Source organism: Bombus pyrosoma, linkage group LG5, assembly GCF_014825855.1.
Source record: "Bombus pyrosoma isolate SC7728 linkage group LG5, ASM1482585v1, whole genome shotgun sequence".
Classification (NCBI taxonomy): domain Eukaryota; kingdom Metazoa; phylum Arthropoda; class Insecta; order Hymenoptera; family Apidae; genus Bombus; species Bombus pyrosoma.
Window position 1 is genome coordinate 9265737 of NC_057774.1, and position 25859 is coordinate 9291595.

Here is a 25859-nt window from a genome sequence, read left to right on the forward strand (position 1 = left end):
CGGCGCAATTTGAAATATCGAGCCGATCGAAAAACTCTGCCCTCTCGTACACCAGAGAGGCATTGTCCTCTGAAAGCTTCTTTCGTAAAAGGAGAAAAAATACTAGCTTTTCTCGGCACTTTTTTTTGCGTGATTTGTAAGTCTGCGATCTCCCAGGGAATCTTTTTATGGATATATATCGTCGAAGGGTATTTTGCGAGAACGAATTTTTTATCATTAAATAGAAAGGTGTTTTGTGGAAGCAAGGAACTGACAATTAAGCACAATCATCGATGAGAATCATTATTTGGAGATTCGTACGATTCGAGTTTTCCAGGCTTTTATAATAATATTCAATGTTTCGATCGATTTTCCACTTTGCTCGTGTTTTTTGATATCTAAAAATTGCCTTTATATTCGAAGAAAATATGGGAAAGTTCTGCTCAACCACGTTTTTATCTTGAACAATTTTCTCTCTGAAGGAAATTTAAAAGAGTTTGAGGTTTTTCTTCGGATATTGAAATTTTTTTTGTTAAAATACGAGTAGAATTATGGTACAAAAATTCGAAGATGAAGAATCGGGTAATCGAAGGGCAGGAATTAGAATACGAGATTCAAGGCACGAGTTTGAATCCTTTAATGAAAATTTCATGTTTCATCTCGTACAGCAAGAATAATCGTTTTTATCAATTGTATCGTTAAATACATATACATTTTGCTTTGCCTCAGGCTTTACGAGTGGAAACTATTTCTGACGCGATATTTCTGCCACATCACGAATGCAAATGTTTCGAAACGAAGTGTGAACGTGATGTTTAGGGAAGGGCTTTGGTAAACGCGCATCGTGAGCGTGCACACACGTAGATACAACTGTAACTTTTCGAACGATGGTGAACGAGGGTTTTAGCAGGAGAGTTTAGAGAGAGTTTTAGAGTCGGAATCCTGCCCAGAGATTTCGGAGTTAGAGTTTCTCGAGAGGGAATCGAACTTCGGTAGAACAACTGGCAGCCTTATTCGCAACCATTTTATTATCGACACTTTTACTTAACGCGTGTTACCCATCAAAAACTAATACATAAAGAAAGTTTCGTAGTTTGACGAAACTTTGGGAAACTTTCCTTTTCCGGCTAAGAATCATTTTCGTCTTTCTTACGCGCGTTAAGTTCCCACCTATTCTTTCCATTCCGACTTTATTCTATGGAGAGAACAGATCCTTCGAGGTTTAACACCATACCGCTGAATTTCCAAACTTTGAACCGAACGGTAAAGAAACAGATGAAGAACATTTAAGACCGTTGTTTGTCCAACAACAGAATGCAAAATCGGCTTTTGAAAAGTTTTTCACCGAGACACGGATCATTGCGTAATTTTTCATTATTGTGCGTTGCGTATGCATTAGTTTCGTACGAATACAAATCTCAGGAAATCTCTAATATACTGAGAGCCACGAATCTCTTCGTTATTTTTTCTCTAGTAGTGTGCTGCTTGATAATAATGCGTGTGATTACGATACATATGATTCTCGGAATAATCGCAGGATCGATAAAAATTTTGCGTTCACGCAATTTAGAACGTATTAAATGAGCGATCGAAAAAATCTGAATTACAAAATTATTTATAATACGATATGATAAATAGGATCGTAAAAAGTAGATCGAGTGTAAATATTCATGAAAACTGCGATCGAGGAACGTGACCGGTAAATACAATCAGAAGGCAATCAGTTTCGTATTAATATGGTTTTCACGATGCCCTAATCGTTTAGTAAAATTTTCTTTCCCTTGATGCGTCCCAATATACATGAACAGGGATATACAACGACGTGATATCATTCATCGTAGTACCGTTAAAGCGAGCAACAGCCCTGAAATCACTGATCATTCCTCGTGTATTTCCCGGTTTAATCGACCAGTCCTCGATCGAACGTAAGTTTATGCAACCGTAGGAGTCGGTCGTAGCATCCCCGAGGGAAACTGGAAGGGAGCTGGTGGGAAGTTTGCCCGGGTAATTCAATTGGTCGCAGAAATTCACGGAGCGAGCGTCGGGCGAAATTAAACGTCTCGGTGCATGTCAAAAGATCGTCCGTGCTCTCTGAAGGAGAGAAAGCGAGATAAGGAGAGAGTGTAGGCATCCAACGGCTTTGAATATCGTCACGTGACGTGTCTCAGGCTCGTTCGACGTGAAACCACGTCAGCCGGCTTCTTCGTTCTCGGTGTTCGCCGAGAAGAAAATTGCCGGTTCCATTCGACGTAAAATTCAATCTCGCCTCCCGTTCCATTTACAAATTACGTCCGAGCCGCCTTCGTGCCTTCCCCTTCCTTCTGCCAGCCTTTTTCCGGTTCTCTTTCCTTTCTACCCCACTGTTGAACCGCCTCTGTCGATTGATGCGCCGCAGCCTGGTCTTGACGCTGAATGCAATCTTTATGGCTGCTTATTAGCGGTTGTTGATGGCTCGTTCAGATTCCTTTCAGGCAATTAAGCGGGAAGATTGAGTGTGATGTGATTAAGAAGCGAGAGAAATCTACGGCTGCAGTTTTAATTTTGGATTTGCAGCTAATAATGTTGAAAATTGCCTGGGAAATATAATTGGTGGCTAAGGTCGTGTGGTTTACTCGTGGATTGTTTTTCTATGTGCATTTCTGTACTGCTAGTTCGTGTATTCACATTCCTATTTACATGCTGCTTGTTTATTTTCTTGAGCTGTTGCTCCGCTCGCCGCTTCGTCCTTTCTGCTCTTGGATCGTTGTTTGTTTTTATCCCTTGATTTTTTTTCACTATATTTCTTGCTCGTTTTTAGTTCTGCTACATCGTTTGTGCATTCGTATCCCGAGGTGCTTTGTTTCTTTACATTTCGAGACTCATTATCTACATTCTTGCGTCCCTTGTTTGCTTACTCCCCCAGTTTCTGCCTTCATATCGTCAGACTGCTTATTCAACAACTTCGGCTCCTCCACTTCCTTGATCTTGAACTTCAAATCTATCACCATACTTTTTGCTTTTTCTTTCTTTTTTATCTACATTCCTATCCAGTCGGCAAACACGGCCAGCTTATTCGTTGAAACTTTGTATCTCCAAATCTTCCGATCCACCGATCGCCAAAATCTTTCACTTCTCGCGACAAAGCAGACATAGACGCTACATACTGGCAAGCGAATCTACAATCTCGGCCATTAAAAAACCCGCACGGCTAGCAGAGTCACGACTATCAAGTCACGCGAACAGCTTGTTACTCGTCATTTATTAAACTGCACATCGCGGCAATAAACCTTTGTAAATTAGTAGACAGCGGATTTTTACGCAAATTGGCAATTTTGAGGACGTATTTAAACAGGTAGTATCTTGGTAGAAAATTGTTTTACATATCAAGTATTATAACAAGCGCTATACTTTGGATATTTCGTATATCTGAATCTTTCGTAAATTCATAAAAATCCATGTTCTATAAATTATCTAGGTTCCTGTTGATTCGCGGCACTCGTTACGCAGTTGACCGGCGCAAGCTTGAAATATTCAACCGGCCAAAGCGGCGATAAAATTTTAATCGCATGGCCGATGAAAATGCTACAGTATCGCACAGATAGCAGTGGTTTCATCGATGATACAAAGGAAAAATCGTGCCCCAGGGTTCACAAACTCTCGTCGCCTATATCTTTCTGGTAACGTTACCTTCTACGAGGCCTCCCTTATCATCGTTTCCTTTTCCTCCGTTATTTCGATTGTTCCCGCTGCTTTCTCGGTGAATGTTCCAGTTCTCTGGAAACTGTAAACGAGAGAAGCGTGGTTTTTCGCCTGTATAATACCTCTTTTTAGCCTTACAATTGTACGAATGAGAGAGGCTGCGGACGACGATACTCGGTAGCGAGTAATTCTAAAAAGGTGTTTTTGAAGAGGGATTACTTCTTGTGTTGAATATAATGAAATATAATAGAACGTAATTGGCTCTAGAATCTTGTTTCAGGAGGATTTTAGCTAAGAATTTAGGAAGATGTCAGCTTAAAGTTTCTCCCTCTTAAAATACGTCTAATCGACAATCTATTGTCAAAGATTTCTATTTTTTTCTTTACATTAGTCGGAAAGTATAACTGACAAATTTTCATCGCGGTACATTAAACGACGAGCATAGTCTTCTTTCTAAAAAGTAAAAGTAACGTAACACGCGCGGGCACGATGAATCGCAGTCGTTGTAAAAAACAACATTGGAGACTTTCCAAAAAAAAAAATCGAGGTTCGAGGAAAACGAAGATTTACGAAGACGAATCAGAAATCGAAGCACGATGAATCCGAGTTTATTAGTAAAGTTCAAAAATACTTGTTATCGCTTCACAGTCGTGATCCACTTGCTATCGTTTCCGCGGCATTAATTTCACAGCGGATAGCGAATGATACCGAAAGCATTAGCGCGCATGTATTATTACGTATGCCGCTGCGATTTTGCAAACACACCTTTAATATGAACATCGAGCCGATGACACAGTAACCGAAATATCACCGCAACATCGCGGTTTACTCACGAACTCGTCAGCTTCCATTCCATACAATAGTTAGGATGCCCGAAATAACCACAATTCATTCGAACGGCCAGCGCGAAGCTACGTCCTGTTCGGGAAAACGGCCGAGGAAATTAAAACCGGCTCACTAAACTACCATTTTCATTGGAAGCGTGAAACTCACTGTACAGCCTGTTAACAGGTTTCTCTTTAGAAGAAAAATTAATGTTACCGGAAGAGTTAGCGCGCAGTCAGAATTTTAATTTTTATTTTATTCTATTTAGGATTTCTATAGAAGGTGTAATAGGTTAATGTCAACTTGTCCGAATGGCCAGATAACGCAACTCGCGATTATTTTTATCGATCAACATCGCGTATTTTTCAACTTCTCCTATGACAACTTAATGACGCGATGACTTTCACAGAAAGTAGTAGGTCTTAAATAATTCGATGGTTTGCCGCGTAATTGTTTGTACGTTTACAAATGTTCTTTTTGTCGTATACGCGTTCGTGTTCGACCGTGTTTCGACTTTTGTGTTTCTTGTCATTGTCAGATGATTTTTACGTATCGCGATTCATTCGATTCTGCACGCATTGCGCAATACAAAAGTTTTGTTAGTACTGTTTATCGATAACAATCGATAAATATATGGAAGGAGGGAAGATGAGTTCAGAAACTCGTAACAGTCAATTGGTTAGCAGGGACAGTGCAAAGACAAAATGAGAAAATAAATTTCGAAATTTGTAAAATATGCGAAAATAGAACGACGCGTGAAAAGCCTGGGAAGAATGTTGATGAAACTGAACTAAAGATTGGCTTATGGCGATGAGTTACGCTCTGCGATTTCATGAAAATATTTGCCTTGATCATTCTTTATAATCTCGTAGTACGGATTGAGAATTGTAGAATTGGCTGAATATTATTACTACGTTTTATTATTATTACATCTAGAATCCAGTCTGTGTTTTCTGCCGAAGGAGGGATATTTCTCGCTAAGCGAGGAAAATATTAAATCGTGAGAGCGAATTACGCAGCTCGTGCGAGCTGCAGTCTTATTTGAAATATTGCAAACAGAATTATACCTACACATCGAATGTTCTTGCCGATAATTCATCAAACCGTTCATTTTTCAACCAGTTTCAAAGTAGCTACCTTCCTTGGACCTGTTCCACTTAAACAACCGAGTTTTCTTCAAACGGTTCTCTACAGGCATTTATCATACATCTACAACGCGAAACTCAGTTTTCCAACGAAACGGACACGGTGGAATGGTTTTAATCGCCATTTCAACGAGTCTATCGCGAACCAGTTGAAACTTTTCCGTAGTTTAATTAGCAATGCATCTTCGGTCGACTGACACTCGAACCTGATTACTTTCCGTCCGCATTGTCTCAACCAGTTTTTTTTCACCCTTCCTTCCTCATTAAACACGTTGGGTCAGTGACGATTCGCGACGATGAATACAGATAGAACTTCCATTAAATGAAATGAAATATTCTGGCATTTGTTTCACGAGGTAGGATCGTTTAAAAAAGACTTAATTCGAGAAAATTCTGTGAAAACAAATAGTGACGCCAAAGGGAAAATTTTTAAATTAAGAAAGAAATGATGAAAAATGTATTCTGAGATATTTCTTGAAGCATAGAGTATCTTCGTATGCATTCATATAATATCACGTAAAGACATTTTCTTATATTATGTAATACATTTCTAAGGTAGTATGGTCTCTGACTATCGAATCAAAACCACAAAATACTTCCAACATCTTTTTATTTCTTCAATAAAATTGAAACAAGCGAATTTTACATAGCTGTACATATGGAAGCTGATTAAAAAGGTTGTTAAAAAACTTTGTGACGAATTTAGTATTAGATAGCGCTAGAATTTTAAGGCCGCAAAAATGTACAGAGTGTCCATAATATGCAGAAATATATAAAATATTCAAAGTAAAATATTCGTTATAATAATGGTAAAACAAATGTCCATCTAGACCAGATCTTTAGATCGCATGTTCATAAACATCCCTAATAGAATAAAATAACACGATGTAGTAATAATTTGTGCAATCAAGAAAAGTTTTAGGTATCTATAGTTCATGAGATACCAGCTGAAAATTTCCCAAAATCGTACTTCGATTTCACTCTTGGTAAATTTCCATAATATATCCCATGAGCATCGACTTCATCCTTACATCCTTCGACAGCGGGTTGATATTACATCAGTGTTTGTAACACCTTCCTTTAGCTTCGTCGAACGTATCGCTTGTAAATCAACTTCCACTCGACGTCCTTCGACAAGCATGTAGATAGCTTATGATATATTAAACCAATGTTCCCTAATACGACCCTTAAACTTTAGTGCCAGTGAACGTTCTAAACGTGTCGTGTATACATTATCCTCTGCCAACTATGTGGACTAGGTCACGAAATATTAAGTTTTCCCCTTCAACTATGTTAGCACATCGTATTAAATTTCCCAAAAATATAAAGTTGGCCTGTCTTCGACGTTAACTGGCTTCAGTAGCAATTTTCTCTAAACTCGTTAAACCCTGCTAACATCATGCTCTGTTCTTGATATGTTCAGTTTTGGCTTATTGAAACTATCGTAGTTGCACAATTTTCACTATACGTCATCGAAACTACCGTGTATTATTTATACATTGATGGTTAGTAATTTTATCGCGATTAAAACGTAGAAATTCGTATGACATTTTGTTAAAACAAGAATAGCAAGGTAAATGTTACAAGTTAAATCTATAAAATTATATGAAATATCTAGAGATATAGTATTTGTAACAATATTCAGTGAATAAAACCATTCTCTACTTAATTTCTATTTCTTAAATATTATTTACAGGAATTCGAATTTTCATGAATATCTAATGACCTATTTGTAAAATATTCATCCAAATAAAATCACGAATTATAATAGGTCGAAGAAAGTTATTGATTCAACAAAGACTGTGTCGATGCTCTCCAGTTAGCCACGAAGATCTGTACCATAGAACAACAAAGCAACATATCAGGTATCTGTTCTCTCGAAAATCATTTAAAGATCAATCTCCCCCAAACCTTCAATCTCATTTCTGCTCTTCCATCCCTAAAACGATCGTGAATGCGTGGAACACGAAAGCGTTGAACGTTTCCTTGCAACGAATTGTTTAATGGGACGTGTAACGCGTTCGAGATTAGAAGTTTCGCTGTTCATAAGGGTAAAGAACAGCAACGAGGGGAAAGAGACGGAAGCCATCGCTATTTCAGAGCACCCTGCTTGTGGAAACACCTCATCAAGATTCCCCGCCGTTGCCCTAGCCGAATGTTCGTCTGACTCGCAACGTCGGTGTCCCAACGTCTCGAGGAATTGTTCCTCCGCGAGGTAACGCCGCTCGAATTACGTTTCATCAGCGCGAGTAACGTGCAATATTCAAATTATCCTGCCGAGTACCGCCGCTTAATGAGAATGTATGCAAATAACGCGCGCGCGCGCGCCCACTGGCGCGGCTACAGCGCCGCTCGAAGATGCCTGACGTAACACGCGAACCCCAAACGCCAATTATTTAGCTTGGCTAATTGTTGTTTGTCGGGCCGCGACACGCTGCGATCTGCTAACCGGTTGAATTACCACGTTTTAAGGGTTGCGGATAACTGAGCAGCCGTTGTTAAGAAGGTTTGGAGATTATATCGAGAGTTGAGAAGAGCTTCTCTAGAGAATCTTCTATTTTACACTGTGTACTACTTGTTTTCGCGTGTTTCTACTTCTTGAATAGTTTTCTATATACTTTCTATTTCGTTCTACTATTGCTTATACTATTGTTTATATTGTACCGTGCACTACTTATCCCTTCTTTCAATTTCTTGAATATTTTCTATAGCATTACTTTCTATAGCATTTTACTGCTGCAGTGGAAATTATGTCATCTAAATTGTATCGCGTACTACTAACCTTCAAGTGTTTGTAATTTCTATTATTGCGATTCATTCTAATATACATATATTCAGTATCATCGAATATTTAAAATTACTGATATATTATTCAGTAACAGATTTGGATCTCGAAAGTTAGTCCATACCAACTATTATTTATAGTCTTGTAAAAACCGGGATAGTCTCCTTCGTTTTGTAATTTCTTTTATTAGAAGTCGCCAGTTAAAATTGAAATTGTTCGACTTGCTGGTTCAAATTCTTCATGGATCGAGATTTATTTTTCTCGTGTAAGTGTAAAATAGTATGGCGAAGGACGTACATATGTATTTGCACAAATTCAGCAGAAAATGGTAGAGAAGGAACCCAGTAGGAACTAGTAGATCGTTGGTAAACCGAAATCGGAGAAGCAAGTTGCCTCCTTCTATAGTTGTCCAAATAGTTGGCTGGAATGCTGGCGCCGCGTGAGTTACAGCACAATCGCTGATGATGCTAATTCGTGTCACTGCAAACCATTCGACAGTACTAAACTGTACTTTGATGCATCGCCTCCATTGTACCTTTTAATTGTTACGCTTTTAACGATGAGTGGAGAGTCTTGTAGAAGGGACATATTTCTAAAAGAACAGAATCAAAGACAAACGATTGAGAATCTTGGATAACTTCAACTGGAGGAATGGTAAAGCTGCAATATTTCTAATTAAAATGAAACGAGCATTTTTTATTAACCGTTATAAAAAATATTTTTAAAAGAAATATCTCCAAATACAGAGAACTTATCAGTAGCCTCGATATTGGTATTTGTCTGACTACAAATGAAACATGTTACTGTCACGAGTTCTCCATAGTAGGTGTTCAAAGTACCTACTTTCTGTAAATTTATAATTCAGCAAGTTACTGTAAATCTATAATTCTTTAAAACAATCTCTACACAGTTAATATAATTTATATAGAAAGTCAAATTATAAACGCCTGCTCTGTTTGTTGCGCTGAGTTAAATATTTGCACCGTGACGACAAACTAGCAGGAGCAACAAACAAAGTTCAAAGTGAACGTTGCTTGCCATACGCATCGATTAAATCGAACAAAGCGACGAGGACGATATTCGATAACGCGAAAGTATCGGCGTACGTCGACACCTATTCCATAGCGTGTGATCGATCCGAATACTCCACGGTGCACAGGGAAACGCGAAAGTGTGCTCTGTCGATCGTCGAAAAATAGTGCGGCGACGAGGATGTAATAACAATCGGCTATGTTCGATGTTCTGCTTCTGCTAGTCGCTTTTTCGTCGGTTTGATTCATTCCATTAGTTTCGTGCCTTGTTTTATCTCCGATTGGTTCCCTGTCCCATCGATATCAAGTGCGAACTCCGAAATCATTCACAATCGTTCATTATCTAACAGCGAGTGTCACCGTGTATAGTCCTCATATGATTTGCGTAAAAACCTTTGCGTGATCAAATTTCGATTAATCACGATCCAAATGATTTAATTGCTTAGAACTAGTCTCGTTGACGCGATGTAAATGTTGCGCTGATTAAGATTAGGCCGACGTTGATTCAATTTTATTAGATTTATGGCAGTGATATAATCTACGCGCAGTCGGACAGAATGATCCGTTAAAGCGAAGCTTCTGTTAACGATAACTCGTATTTTTAACATTCCAATATTCCACTTGATTCGCTTACTTCGGTTTGGGAATCGTTTTAATTCCCAATTACTAACCTAACCGCAATTACTAAAGTATTCCAAATTTTCACTAATTAAAGCAACTATGTCTGTTAACCGGTACTAATGTTAATTATCCCGACAATGTTATTTTAAGTTAATTAGTCGACGGAGAGACGGTCGTATTTAAATTACTCGCCGACCAGCGTCGATCGAACGTACAAATACGCGATTGAGGCGAGAATTCGATGAATTAATTATGGTGGGCAATCGAAACGCGGCGACAGCAAATACGCTACGATGCTTCTTCCAAGATCGTTGCTCGATCACCGCTGATCCGATGAAACGGTGTTCAGAACTAGGAATTATCACGTTATGCGTGGCAAGCCTGTAACTTCCGTAGGTGAACCGTTTAATCCGATCAGACACTAGATTTATGCTCGTTACGTATGAAATCGGTGAATTTTGGCAATTCGTAATCTGCTTTTAAAGATGTTTCAATGAAAACTGTCGAGCGATTGGATCAATACGTACGTTCTTAGTTATTGACTATTTGAGCGCTGAATATTTGCTTTGCTTTATGTTTAATAATAGTAATATGAAACGAATCATTCATGAATTTGTTGCCAAGCCGGTACCTCGTACTTTGCTTTTAAGAACGATGTTTTATATGCAAACATTTGCGTATTTGAATTAATACGTATATACGTATATATGTTTTGAAATCATAGACTGTTTGGGAGCTGAATATTGGCTTCAATTTTTATATTTAATATTAGCCGGTGAGACGAATGATCTATACATTTTTGGATAACTCGCGATTTACTCTGTGTGCATGGAACATATTTACTTATATTTTTATACTTTAACTTTAATCGACGAAGTGAATGATCGACGAGATGTTTGGTAATTTGTAATTTGTTTTTAGAGAAATACAAACAAAATTATTCGCGCGTTTAGGTTGTTCTATCCTACTGTTAATTATTGACTCTTCGGACTCAAACTTTGATACTTGATATTTCGAATCTCAGAGGTTGGATTCGTCCTCGTTACGCACGAATGGTGTTAGAAAGTTCCATAAATCGAGAATGGTGGTATCGAATTTCGCAAGACTTTGACGTTAAGTCCCAAGTGTCCAAACTTGGCCGGTATCGGATTTTAGCGATTCGTGGTATCGGTTACCACCAACTAAGAGAATCGGTAACACTGAGTCTCATAATAAATCCAGTAACTTTCGTAGCAACTCTCGCGGGAGTCTAAAGCCATCAATTAGCCAATCACTTTACCAAAGCCCTTCCGTCAACCGCAATTATATCTCCGGTCTCTTCGGCGTTCCTTCATTTAAATATTCTTAACAATCTTTATAAAGTACACCAGATCCAAAGCGTTCTGATTCTCCTTTACTCGATAATTCCCTCGTCCAATCGCAGCCGAGGTCGTTGCAAGAGTCGAAGCCGTATCTTTTCTGTCCAAAGAGGGAAGGAAAAAGAGGAAGATCCACCAAGAGTTTCGAAACGGTTTCCTTCGCTTCTTTAAACATTCAACTAATCCCTCTGAAGTGGCCGCACGCATAAATAACCGGAAATCAGTTCGAATCGATACACTTAAGTCCGAACGACCGGCAATTAAACGATCCTTGCCTTAATGAAACGTATTTTTATTGCCTCATCAGACGTTGTACGAAGTGTTCAAGTTATCCGAGGCTTCGTTCGAAGTGTTGGAGGAAATGTATGCAAATAGTCGAGGAAAGAGAAGGAAGGAAGGTGGTAGGAATCGTTATGAGCACCAGTTATCCAACCCTGTTAACTCGTACTAACGTACGAATGGTATAACGGTGACGATTATTAGCACACTGACCCGCATTCGTTCGACCGGAAGGAATTATTGGTGCGTTGCGCGTGATAATGCGTTCGCGACTGACGGATCGACACGCGTATATCGTTTGGTGGAAGTGATTTGTGCCGCGAGTTCGTAACGCGTTGTAATTGCACGCTTTTGTGTGAAAGTTAATTATGGTGAAAATCTTGCTTCTAGAAATAAGATTTATCTACTAAGAAGAGATTTAAAGAGGAATACACATTGGAATCTTGTACATTATTATTATAATATTAAACACCGTAACAATGGAAATTTGTTTATTCGTTATCCGTTGCAAGAGTCTGATTTGAAATTGGAGGATGAAGTAATTCTCAATTTACCTAAGCATAATCTGATTTGACGTTGCAATTGTTTGGTATAACACGGTTATGGAATATACGTATATTGTAACGAAATTATGCAAAGACAGAATTGAAATAATGCTGCGTAACGTAATCCTATCGATACGACATTCGCTTCAAACAAGCTGGAATTACTGCTAAAGCACGGTTATTAAATATCAAGTATACAATATCAATAATAAAGTGGCATTTCTAAATATAAATCATTTCTTGGAGACACATTAAACAGAAATGATTACGAAATATAATATTGCAGTATCGTATTGGTATAACACAAACATTCTGTGTTGCACGAAGATTCTATGGGAAAAAGCTTACCCGTTCTTTACACTCTATGTCTAACCTATTAAGAACCGTTAAGTTACAAGAGGCAATTTTCCAACAATACGACTCCACACCTAAAACCTCCCAACTTGTGTAACGACGCTATAACGACACTCTTAGACCCATTACGATAAACAACCCCTTGAAACCACCAAAACGAACCGACACATTGAAGAACTCCAAGGTTCTCTCATTTAACGACAGAAGGACGAAAAAAGCGGTGTTCCAATGGTCGATCGTCGTCGGTTTCCGGTTTGAGAACAAGACTGCACGGTTCGATCGCGCGTCAAAATGGCGGATAAGGAGAAGGGGAAAAAAAGGAAAAGGAGAATGCACAGCCGTGTGCATTGTGCGCGACCTCGACTGCATCGCCGCGGCGAAAACAAAAGTTTCGGCCTATGTGCAAGCCTCTGTTTGCTGGCTCGCTCGAGGGAATAGGTTTCCGGTGAAGCGTCGAAGAGATTCCCGTACCAACGCGGCTTCAACGCCGAAATTGCACCCAATGCACTCCCCCCTCCTACATCCTGCAACCCCTTTCCACCCTATTTTTACCCGCATTCCCCCTTTCTCTTCTCTTTCTCTTTTTTCTCTTCTTTTTTTCTCAGTTTCGTTCGAAGTATTCAACCCGTTTTCGAGGTGTTCTCGGTCTTCGGCTAGTTCCTTTTTTAAGCTTTCGTGTTTGCATCGATGGTGCTCGGAAGGAAGTGGGTTTTGAAAGAAACGGTTTTTGGTTCCGTAGGAAACGGTTGGATGAAAGCTGTAGATTTAATGGCTCGGCAAAGGTCACAGGTTTAATGGTTGTTAAAACATGGGAAAGTAGGTGCTCTGAATTTTCAAAAGATTTTGTAATGTATCAAAGAGTTTCGGAGTGTTTCCTCAAGAACATTTTATTCTAGAATTACTAGATCAGTTTCTCTCTTAAATCTGCAACGTGTTACACGTTATCTTTAGACTGAAAAAATTTCGAAAAGATCATGAGATGTAATGGAGCAGCATCTTGGAAATAGCATTCTTTTAAAGTGGTGGTAATTATATAGGAGTTATTATTACAGATATAGGGCTATTGAAATTTCTACAAAATTTCAGAAGATTAATCTGTTTTTTCATTCAAGACTTTTTTCAATTCGTGACAGTGGAAACAAAATGACCGGTGTAAATCTGTACGACGAGCACACGAATTTCTCAAAGATATGCCGTATAAATCTCTTAGAACGTCGCGTGACGAGTGATTTTTCTTCTTTTCCTCTATTTTCTTTTTTCTTCCTCCCTCTTCTTTTTCGTTCTTCAAGTGGCAAGAACACGGTGCGAAGCGGAAGTCGTACGAGAAATGTCGGTACGTAAATTACGAGTGTCCGATATCTCGAGTCCGAGCGAAATATTCAAGTTAACTTGGAAACTCCGAAGAAATCGACCACAGGAACGAGTGACGATCAAAAGTTTCGAGAGTCTGTAAGTTGGGACAGAATATTTTTTTACGGTTAACAGAAGTGAAATATTGCGAAGGGTGGGACGGTCCGTAAAACGAGCCACGGGAAGCGTTGGCAGAGGTGTGTGCGGTAAACACGTAAAGTACAGAGATATTTTGAAATGTATTTTCTCTTTCCTAACACCGCGACGCATAAATAATTTATTATCCAGCAAGAAGAAGTCGGATGTAAAATTATTTATTATTCACGGAGTCCTTCCTCGATTCGCTACATATTTCGCTCGAATAAATAAAGATGAAATTTTTTTAATTATTCGGCAAGGTTACACGGTCGTTTAATAAAAATTTATTAATATTCGTATAGTTCAGGGACCGTGAAATCCGATTATTTTTTACATTTGATACGGATAGTATGGCCCGTAAGTAAATCTGTTATTTGGGATTTACACGATTTAAAAATATATAGAATTTACAATTTTGGAAGCTAGTCGAAAGATAGGATTTCTGTGAAAATTCGTGGTCCGTTTAACAAGCTTCTAAAATCCAGGATATCCATTGGAATATTTTAACTGGCATGGGATAGAGATTATTAATTCGTGCAACAGGTAATCGATTATCATAGGAGAAATTTCATTGCCGGTAAATTAAGTCCCTTTATAGCAGTGACTGTAATTTTGTTTTTCCTCCCTGTGGAAGCACCGAAATTGCTTCTGGAAACTTCTCCAAGATTGCCAAGTCAACGTATTCACAAAAGAATTCCAAATGCTTGGGGAACAAAATACCCAAGAGATTGCACAGTCCCCGGATAGAAACAAAAAAAAAAAAAAGAAGAAAGAAAAAACGAAAGAAGACAGACATTGTACGACAACGCGGTATGAAATTCTATTCTTTCGCTTAAAAGTAATCTAGTCATGAACTTTCACAAGCTCGTGACTTTCAAAATACAATTTCGAAAGGAAGAAAAAGGTTACTTGCAAAATTGCTCCACGTGTAAATTCACCAAGCTCAAACAAAATCATCGAATACTCAACGATCTCTCCTCATTAACGAATCTTCTGGAAGTGCCCCGCAATAGTCGGACATCCGCGATTACACATTTTCGATTGAAAAGAGCGTTCACGCCTATCGTTTTCTACTACACTGCATTTATAGAAAATTCGAACTGTGTTTCTATGGATCTATAGAAAATTTATAAGCAAATATAATAATCACAGTCTATCCGTCTTCTAAACGATTTCCAGCTGTCGATTCGTATAAAAAATTACGTGTCTAATGCACGTGTATACTTGCGCCGCTAAATTGCAAACGTGTTAATGTGCAAACATTGACCGTGAGAACCAGGAACAGAAACAGCCCCTTAAAAAAAGAAGCGTGGACGTTGAAAACCGTAATGAAGTAACCGGCATGTTGAAAAATTCTTTCGTCCTCACTCACTCAAGAGCGGTGTATAGCGTTCCTATTCGCAGCAACCCATAACGCGGTTGTTATAGCACTGCACAGGACGTTCCGGATCCATCCCCTTGAAACTCGGTAATTAATCTCCGGACGGCAACTCAGTTTCCGTTCCGTGCATCGCGCGAAGTCCCTTGATGCCTTTGAATAGATCCTGCACACCGTGTGTGCTCTGTTTTCTCCCCCTGGCGCGGCCGAACAGGCGAAAAAGAGATAGAAGCGGAGTGGCTGGCAGGCATTTTCGGCTCCAGCCTTCCCCATTCGTCGCTTCTTTTTCTCCACTTTTTATCCCCGCGAGGGGCGAACAAGCAAAACCGACGACAGGACTCGCGCTGATGATACAATGCTCCATCTACCCAGCGCCGACCCTTTTTCGATGTCTCTCGTTGGTAAGTTCAAACGATATTGTGCGTCGTTGCTATGCTGGATGATGAGCTGTCAACGAGTGAACCCTGTTTGACATTGTGGGTGATGCGATTGAAGGGACCGGTGGTTAGCGAGGGTGTATCGAACGTTTACATTATAGCGGTCCACTTATAATTGTCGTCAGACGATTCTTCAGACACGAGCCAATCAATACCATTTTTTGTAGGAAATAATAAAACGTATCGATGGTATATAAACAAATCAAATGGATCTATTTAAGAGAGGAATTTATTTAAATCTCTGTTTAAGACGACCTTAACATATTCTTCTGTAACAAGAAGATAACAAAATTCATCGTTTAGGGTAAACTAAAAAAAGTAGCAGCGGCCGTAAAATGTTCAAAATCTCTTCAGTTCTGAAGCGAATGAATATAGTATTATTACCTAATTACCTATTAATTTTCCTTTATTTCCCATCGTTTCGTAGCTAGGGAACACCGTATACATGACTTTCGATCTGGTCTCTACTATCCCAGTGCTTGACACGCGACTAAGTTACCCACTGTCGACTCCACTAGCAACCTCCAAACCTTCCTTGAAACCCTTTTATCATATTAAGTTTCGCTCGAAAAATGCGAGCCATTTGAAATAAAATGCAATGTAATTTCTACGATCGTGTACGATTCGTCATCACCGTGCTGGTCTTTCAAGCCACTTCTAAAAATAAATTCGACGAGATTCCACTGGCAGACATCCTTGTAATTCCTTCGCATAGCATAACGCCTCCCACAACCATGTTAATTACACGTCAAATGCATTTCCGACGCAAGGAAACGTTTCTTAAGTTTGAAGAAGGAATCTGAGCGGAGAATCTCTGGGACAAAGTGGAGATCGCGATGCGGTTGCGCGTCCCCCGTGGAACGTTCGCTCGTCGTCGCTCGATAAGACGCCGGGGACGCAGAATCCCATAAAAAATGCAGTTGACATCCGGCTAGCGGTTACCAGTTTCCATCCGAATCCAGCACGATTTCCGGATAAACGGGCGAGCAACATACCGGATGAAAGGAGTCATGATTCGGTTTAAGATGCACCGTAAACCGTGCAATAAGAGAAATCTTGCAAACAATGAGGATACGTTACGTTTTTAGAACGCGATAAGAAGAAAGGGGCAGAGTTTTCGGGACGAAAGAATACCGATGAGGTTTACGAGGAAAGATTTGAGACCGCAGTTCGATTGGAAAATTGCTGCATAAGGCAGAAATGCATACGGTTCGGGTTTATCGAACATCCGCTTCATTCGACAAGATTGTAGAATTTAAAATATCATGGTGGAACGTTGAAAGGGATTGGTCGGACATTAGGAACAAATATAGTTCTAAGTTGTTATCTTTTAAATTATTTTTATTTATATAGCCAACGTTGAAGAGTTCAACTATCTCTTCATTGATCAGCGCTCAACTAGATAATTGAGTAGTAATTATCAGGGATCGTTCATGCACCTTATACCTTTACGGAAAGGAAATGAGAGTGGAAATTCAATTGACGAAGATTGAGAAGAATTTGTTTAATCATCGCAGAAGTAGAATTGAATAACCGATCATAAATTGATCGTTTAGTCGCAGCAACGTTATATAATCTAGTGTTGTATTTATTGATCATATATATAGTAAGCATGTAACTTTAACAAATCATAATAAATCTATTTAAAAACCACGAAGAACTGAACTACTTGCGCGGTAATACAACAAAAATTGGGCCAAATTATGCAAAAACCTGCCAACCCACAAAATGACGAAATATTAGTTACACATTATTTGCTAATTATGTGCTCTTTATTTTGCAAAAACTTTCCAATCTATAAAACTCTTAGATTATGCAATTATTAAAACTACCAAGTGGAAGTTCCATCTTAAACTTATAATTACATTGCAGAAAACATGCCAAGCTACATATCAGTTATACTGTTCGCTATTAAATAAGCCAATGAAAAGTATCGTAAAACAACGACAAGAGATAAAATATACCAAATAGAGATAAAGCTATATTTCTCTTTCTATGTCGAGATCCTCAAACTAAATTCGCTCAATTTCGGATCATCGAGGATCGTGGTAGCTTTCTGTATAACTTGGCTCAATCACAGCTGAGAAAAATGAAAATTGCAATTTTGTTTGATCCGCGCAACGTAAGCGCGTAAAGCGGCAATTCTGAATATTTCGTTGAAATAGTGGAAATATAGAGGCGTTGACGTTGAAGCGTTAGTTGGTTGGAGATTGGTTGTCGACCGATCGTCAGAGTTAAGCTACGCTGGTCGCGGTTAATTGTTGGATATGTGCCCGCTTTCGAGGTTGAGTGGCCATGATGTTACATATTAAACGCGACGTTATCGGTGCTTGTTGGCTTTTCGATTATGTTATCTAGTGTAAAGTACAGTGTTCGAAAAATAGCATCTGTTTTACGATAAAAAAAAAAAAGAGCGCAGGATAAAAAAGAGCGACGAAGTACCAAATATGTTCCGCGAGTACTGTGAATAAAAATCGCTTGAAAATACTTGAAATTCGTAACTGCAGAATTAACTAACCGGAACATATCGTTCAGGTTTAAAACTATCGTTTTAAGAATATTTATAAGAACACATGTACATTTTGAAGAATATTTTCTAATTCGTAACACCATTTTCGTTCCATGCGAAAAGCAAGTAGCAGGTGAAATAAGGAAGCTGTTGTTTCGCGAATTAAAGGAGAACGAGCTGAGAAAAACTCGCTCGGGTAAAAACTCGTTGATCCATTGATTTATCTGCTTCCGAGGGATGTTTAAATTATGTTTACGTAACGTTCTCTAGCGGAGGTCTGTAAAAACAAGAATTATTACCTCTTTACGTTAGGGCATTTGCCGGACTGCATGCTTTAGCTTTTTGCGCCGGATCTAGTCGCATCTTCGTGTCGCTTGCGTCCGTTTGAGAAAAAAGATCTTGTTTGAACAACAAGCTGTGGCAGATCCGCTAAAATTTTCTCCGTTTAATATTGTCCAACGCAAAGAGAAAAAGCTGAAACCAAAAATTTGTTTCAAATTAAGATCGGTTTACATTTGAACGAAGAAATCCAGAATAGGAAAGTTTGGACAGTCGCTTACAGATCATGGCAACTTGAATGTCATTCTAAGATCTTTGGAAGGATATTTCCTTGAAGATCGTATTTGAGTTATTTAAAGGTGGTTTCTCTAATCATTCGAAGGTCATTGCAAGTTTTGTTTCGCAACATTCGAAGCTTAATCAAAATCATTCCAAGTTATCTTAAGACAACTCGAAGACCATTTTGTAGACCGATCCAAGGCCACATGTAGATTTACATCTTCAACAATGGACAGAAGAATATTGCAATTGAATACATCTGCAAATCGTTGATAAACGCTCGAAATTACGTTCGTTTTTACTTCTGTACGATTTATTGAACGCGAGAAATCTAAAGAGCAAGGAAGAAGGAAATTGCTGCGTGTGCCGAGTCGATAATACAATTTAATCTCGTTCAAAACATCTGAAAAAGAATAAAAGGAAGGAAAATAAAAAGCGAAACGTCCAATTCTATTTGCTTCCGTAAAGCGACGCCGTGCTCGCATTTGCGAATCTTTCGCACGAACCACGAGCTATTGTTTTACATCTGGCTCATTGTAGCTCGTTGTCGGTGTAAATAATTTCGCAGGCAACCGCGCAACGGACAAAAGTATCCTGAATACTTCACAAGCCGCTTCGACCAGATAATCGACCACGCAATGGAACATGATCAATTAACGAGCACACGCTTTCCCCGATAAACTTCTCAATTATATCGTGTCCCGGCTGTTAATTAAAAAAGTACGTCCACCGAATTCGCCAACAGATAATTTTGTTTCCCGTCCATTTCATTTCCATACACTCGCGATCGATAACTGTGCCAACTGCGTTTAAGAGATTTTTCACCCACGATCTTTCTTTTTCAGCTTCGCTAATCATCTTTTTACGAAGTTCGATTCTTCGTTAATAATTAATTCTCGTCTGACGAACACTTCACCACTTCCTTTTACGCTAGTCTTATGTGATAATAAAACGTGTTTAAAAGATACAATAATTTACATATCTATTGATAGAATGATAAGGTAAATGAGCAAAAAAAAGAAGTAAAGTAAAGTAAAGAAGAACGGAAATTTAATAAAGAATAAAATTGTTTGATGAAATGGCAACGCGGAAACGTATCTTCGAGGGTAGGAAACTTTGTGTCAAAGTTATCCAGTTTCCACCGTGCCATTCGAATAATACATTTTCTAAAATCAATTTCTCGCTCCTCTGGGCGAAATACGAAAAGACGGATGCCCAGAAAATTTAATTAAACTCGGAGAAAGAGGTATTCGCATTGTCAGCGTGGTTCTCGCGTACTCCGATTCCGGGGCTGCATACAAAACACGGGACGCTGTTCGACAAACTCCTTACACGGCTGAATAATTGTACGCGTTAGAATCATCCGAAATCCAGACTCGCAATCGCCAGCCTATTTGGAAGCAACGATGTCAAGCAACTAATTACACGAGCCTTAGTAAATCCGCGAAGAAGCAACGAACGGTAATCGAAATGGACCTAATGCTCTCGTTAAACATCGTCCACCTCTGAATCGCTTAACGTGGTTGCCCTTAATTCGGTCGAGTGGCGAGCGTGGACTTTCTGCTCTTCGCACTGTCAAACCTTGTCCCCGGCAAGTTCTCGCGCGATTAAAAGCTGCTGGTTGGCCAACGTCATCAAACTTGCAACTGTATCGGCAAGAAAGATCACGAAACATATTTGAGGTAGTGTTCGACGACTTGGACGAGATACGTTCCTCGACCAGACTTCGTACAGCGCCCGGAGCTAGACAGCTCTAATTATCCGTAATTTCCAGATATTAATAAATGACTCGTATTGAAATGATTGTTGTTTTTAATTTTGTTTAAAAGTTATCGACGATGAAAATTATAAATTTAATGCAGCCTGTACTTTACACAAATTTATACCAGTTGCGACTCAGACAGAGCCAGTCCAGAGGTTTTTCAAACCACCGTAGCAAGAATCTCTAAGCTAACCAATGCCCGGATCTCAGCTATCCATCCGAAACAGCTGAAACAAGTTGGCTCGTTTCGACGGTTTCTAGGGTGCTCCATAATCACCCTCGTGGCGAGAGTTGGTACACAGGACGCCCATTAGAGGCCATCTTCGTCCTTGTCGGTCAAATTAGCAAAGAACCATTCCCCTTTTGCCCGGGGAGTCGACTAACTGACGGGTGCACGTCACTAGCCGAGTGAAAATCTTTGATGTCTCCCCTCGCGGATGAAAGTTTGATTTAGAAAGCGGCGTCACGCGGCCCCGAACAGACAAAGTCCCGTCGTGGTTAATGCAGCGAGTCATCGTGTGCATGCACCAGCGCAGCCAGTGATTCCCGTGGGTTCTCCGGCTTCCAGCCACGCTCTCTTTCCCCTGAAACTTAAATTTGAAGCGACGCGACCCTCGAATAGTCACTTGCCCGTTTGTTCGACCTGCCATCTCACTAACGATGCCATCTAGTTTAGCAAGTAGATATAAATCGTACAGGAAAATACGAATCGAACAATAATCGCAAAACAGCTTCGAACAACGTTCTGCAGCTTCCTAATGACTAGAATATGGATTTTTACGTATTTATGAGGAATTAAAGAGTCCGAGTATGTACAAAAAAGGACATAATATGTATGAAATATTCGGCAATATGTAGTTTTTACAATTTGCTCGGTATCTTCGATTTTCTTCAGACTTTAACATATGCAAAAGAGCTATTTAAGAAGGTAATATATCTAGAAGGTAATTTAGAATTGTTTATCATTTATTATTAAAGTAATTTAGAAGGTAATATATACCTTCTGAATTTACTCATTTTTCTATACCTTCTAAAATTTGTAGATACTTGTAATTTTAATTTTATTTTATATTAATTAATTTTATATTGAAACTAAACATAAGACTAAAACCTGAGACAAACTATATGATCGTAAACTCAAATCAAGCGACAGAAACTAACCGGTTAAGAAAGAAATTCATTAACAATAAATTGAAATCACAAAATGTGATGGATAAAGAATAAATAAACAAGAATGGAACTTTGTAGCGATGTCGATGGCTCTGAGAATCTTGTTCGTTGCTCCTACTTGATAATATTCCAATTTCTGCATCACAACTCTGAGTTGAGTTTAGGTTTAGTCTGAATATAAAATAAAAGACACTTATTATTGTTTGCGACAGCTTTTTAAATGATACTTTGCCTTTTCAAGTTTTCGATACTGGCACTTGCTTGCACATTAAACGAATTTCCAAATAAAAAATTCTAAACAAAAAAATAAGATACAAAATTCTCAGTCGTAGATTCAGCTTTGATATAAAATTAATTATACTTAGAGTAGTTTGCGACACTTTTCTTTCCGCGTGATATTTCATCTTCTTAAACAGCTTTTAAATAGCCCTGAAATTCGAAGAAAATTAAAGATACTGATCAAATTGTAAAATATTGCCAAATATACGAAACAATGCTGAGATAATTTTCTAGTTACGTCTTAGTTTGTGAAAGTTTATAAAAGGTATTCGTAAAAATATGAGTTTGCATAAAAATCCGCAGTCTGCTAATGATAATATAATTTTGCTAGGAAATTGTAATTGCCCATCACGCGTTTGCTGAGCACGAAAATAAAAATCGTCGAATCGTCAAAAAAGCGACGACTGGTCGAACTGTTGGCGAGCCGAGGCGGTTCGATCGATCGAAGGTGAACGCGCGGTGAATTTTATATTTGGCCATTTTTCCAGGGACGTGTGCGCCCTTCCGCGGTCTTTCCCTCGACCCGGGTTAATTTAATTTGAATTTCAAACGGACCGCGGTGGCGGCTCGATAAAATTCGAAATAACGATCAGACGAGGATATGACCGCGTAAGAAGCGCGCAATTTAAGCGAACAAACTTCCCTGGAATTTTATTCACTCATTAAACACGTCTTATCGGCGTATGTGCAAGAGGAAAGAGGAAGGATGACCGTTGCGAATTGTCACATAGGACTGTCGAATCGGCTGTTTCGTCGCAGTTTTACGAGCTCGTCCTCTTCGTTGTCATTCGAGTACTCGTGGAATGCTCTTTCCGCCTTTGAACTTTCGTTGTCTCCGAGTAGAATTCTGATTAAATTGGCGAGAACGTTCGACGTCGTTTCGACTTGTCGTAAAAAGGAGAGAAGATTGAGTTTCGGTCTTTCGATATCTGCCGGTGTCTTTGATTCGAATCGTTCGCAGATCTCTTTGATTATTAAGTTTGAGTAGTACATTTTTAAGTACACTTGAATGTTCCTAAAAGTATGGAATGTGAGTAAAATATTGCTATCGTTGAAGTAAACGAATGAAAGTTCGTTGTTCCAACATTAAGATATTTAATTAGAAAGGTAGAACAAAACTAAGAAGCGAGGTACATCAAATCGTTGCTAACAAGGAAACTCGAGCAGCTTAAAACTTCAAAACAGAAGTTACACGAAATTGCAAAGTTGGCAATCCAAAATACCATAGGTTCCGATCGTTGAGAGAAGCTTCGAATCGATAGGACACAAATTCCTCGAAATTGGGCAGCAAGCGCAATTTTGCCCGACAAACGGGACCGCTAAAATCGACGATGTCGACAGTCAACTTTCTCTGAATAAACGTTACATGAAGAGAGAGTTTCGAAAGGACTCGAGTGGACACACGAGCGAGTGTGCAAGCGCAATATCCACTTTGGAGTGGCGTTCGCTGCAACGAAAACTGGTAATTTATAAAGCTACTCGAATTTCAAGGAGCCACGTTAACGAACAACGTTGCATGCGATCGATGTGACTCTTGTTACGTAAATATATATGTACATACATCGGGACGTTAACTGAAATGGGCTGGCAGCTTTCTAACTAAGTGGAATTCGCGATTAGCTAATCAGCTAGAGGGTGGTAACGGACACTACCGAACCAAGTAGCGAAGGGACAGCGCGAACGAAGTTGCCAACATCGGCTACGGATACCAAGGCGCAACGTGTACCTGAACAACTTTGAACTTTGGGACTGGCAAATATGCATAACCATAGACGTGGTTGTAATAGCGACGCTCTAATGTAATAGTTATCGTGACTGAACGGCCAACGATCGGTTTTGTACAACTCCCATGAAATCATAGCGATTCACGGTGAAACATCTTCCCCCTTGGTTCCCATTTTGTTGCGTGACAATGGTCAATAAACTGTTGATATTTATGGAAATTCATATTTTTACGAATATAATTGAAAAAATGCAAATCAGGTAAACGATTGTTTTATCTATTGAATATTATTGTACCGTAGGTTGAATATTTTTTGCATATTTTTACATATTATGAGCATTCTGTGTGCTCTTGTATGCTCGCATTTTCTAGAAATATATAAAAAATTCGCGGTATAACGATTGCGGTTATCGAGAAAGCGTATTTTTAATTTTTTCGCTTTTTTCGCTCTAATGGATTATTATTTCATGGAACGTATGAAAATATCGACTGCGTGAGTTTATTCTGTTATCAGAAAAGAAATTTATGTAATTTGCTGAAATTTCATGCAACTTATGAAAATTTAGAGTGTACGATATTATTGAATATATATTTCTATAGTATTTCGACCATTCTAGATTTACGATTGTCCATAGATTCTGTGCGAACAATTTACACGAGTTGTCCTAGCGAGGAGAACATTTTCAGACTGGGGCAGAAATTTAGATCAAGACAATTTAATAGTTTCCCCATAAACATTGTGGATGGTATCTCGATTGCGCGTGGTCCGACGATCATTTTCACGGAACGGTTGCCGGCGAAGTTTTTGCTAATCAGCCACGTAGAATGGAGATAATGCCGGTGGAAATGCCGGTTCGGGAGATCCGCGCATCGGAAAACTAATTACACGGGAATTGAAATTGTTTACACGTACGTGCACCGCTGGATCGTTGACAGAATTAGGTATAAGCGCGCCAATTACGCCAATTTTCTGATCTGTAATCCAAAAACGAGAAAAAATGCGACAGCAATATTTTTCATTCTGTCCGTTCATTTCATTTCGATAAATTATCGTTCATTTTCTTTCTTACTGAAATATTTCCAAATCGAGAATAACGATCCTATAATTCTAAATATCAGGTAAATGTCAAATTCTTATCCGCGTGCAACAAAATACGTTCTCGCTTAACAAGTTGAAGAGAACTAATAATTCAAGAATCTCAAGTCTCTCTGCTTACGTGATACTTACAAGGGAATACTTAAACTCGACGAAACCTTGTCAACATCTTTACGAATCCCCGTTGCATAAAACCCGAAAGAACGTTTCGACCATTACAGTCTACAAGAGCGTCGCTTACATTTCTCAGTGTTTCATACGGAACACTTATATCAACGCGTAGCAATATGCAAATTTTGCCGCGATTCCAGACCGATCGCATTGTTGCTCAAGCGAATTCACAAGTTGTTAGTAATTGCACTTGCAGCGATGAAAACTTGGTTCCTTCGCCAGTTCACGTAAATCTGGCCGGCGCATAATTCCTCGGACGCCTTTGATCTCTCTTTCCTCCTCTATAACTCTCTCTCTCTCTCTCTATCTATCTATCTATCTATTTATCTATTTATCTATCTATCTATCTATCTATCTATCTATCTATCTATCTATCTATCTATCTATTTATCTATTTATCTATCTATCTATCCCTCTCTCCCTTGTTGATAAGCAACTGAATTCGTCTACCATCGAAATTTCGCTCAGCCGTGCCACGGAAAATTCGGTTTACGCGAACCACTTTAACCGAAACTCGAGCAACTTCTCCTCGCTGCGCTAGTTAACGCCGTGGAAATCTCGAAACGGAATCCATTATGCGCCGCGAACACGAGAGATTGCCGTGTTCCAAGCTCCAACTATATTCGCCCGACACGTTGTAAACTCGATATTGCCTGTAAAATCGAACGGGCATCCTTGCCAGATACCC

General features: G+C 39.1%; 1 protein-coding gene and 1 long non-coding RNA gene across 3 annotated transcripts in view; one reads left to right on the top strand and one right to left on the bottom strand.

Annotated features, from left to right (window-relative positions):
- Positions 1–25859, top strand: part of LOC122567350 (nephrin) — a 293118-nt gene that overhangs the window by 97333 nt on the left and 169926 nt on the right. The window lies entirely within an intron of this gene.
- The window catches only part of LOC122567374, a 186926-nt gene continuing 161475 nt past the window's right edge, over positions 409–25859 (bottom strand). Inside the window, exons 2-3 of the long non-coding RNA XR_006316759.1 lie at positions 18712–18886; positions 409–9004 (exon numbers count right to left, since the gene is read on the bottom strand). This is a non-coding gene — a long non-coding RNA (uncharacterized LOC122567374). The remainder of the gene's footprint in view (positions 9005–18711; positions 18887–25859) is intronic.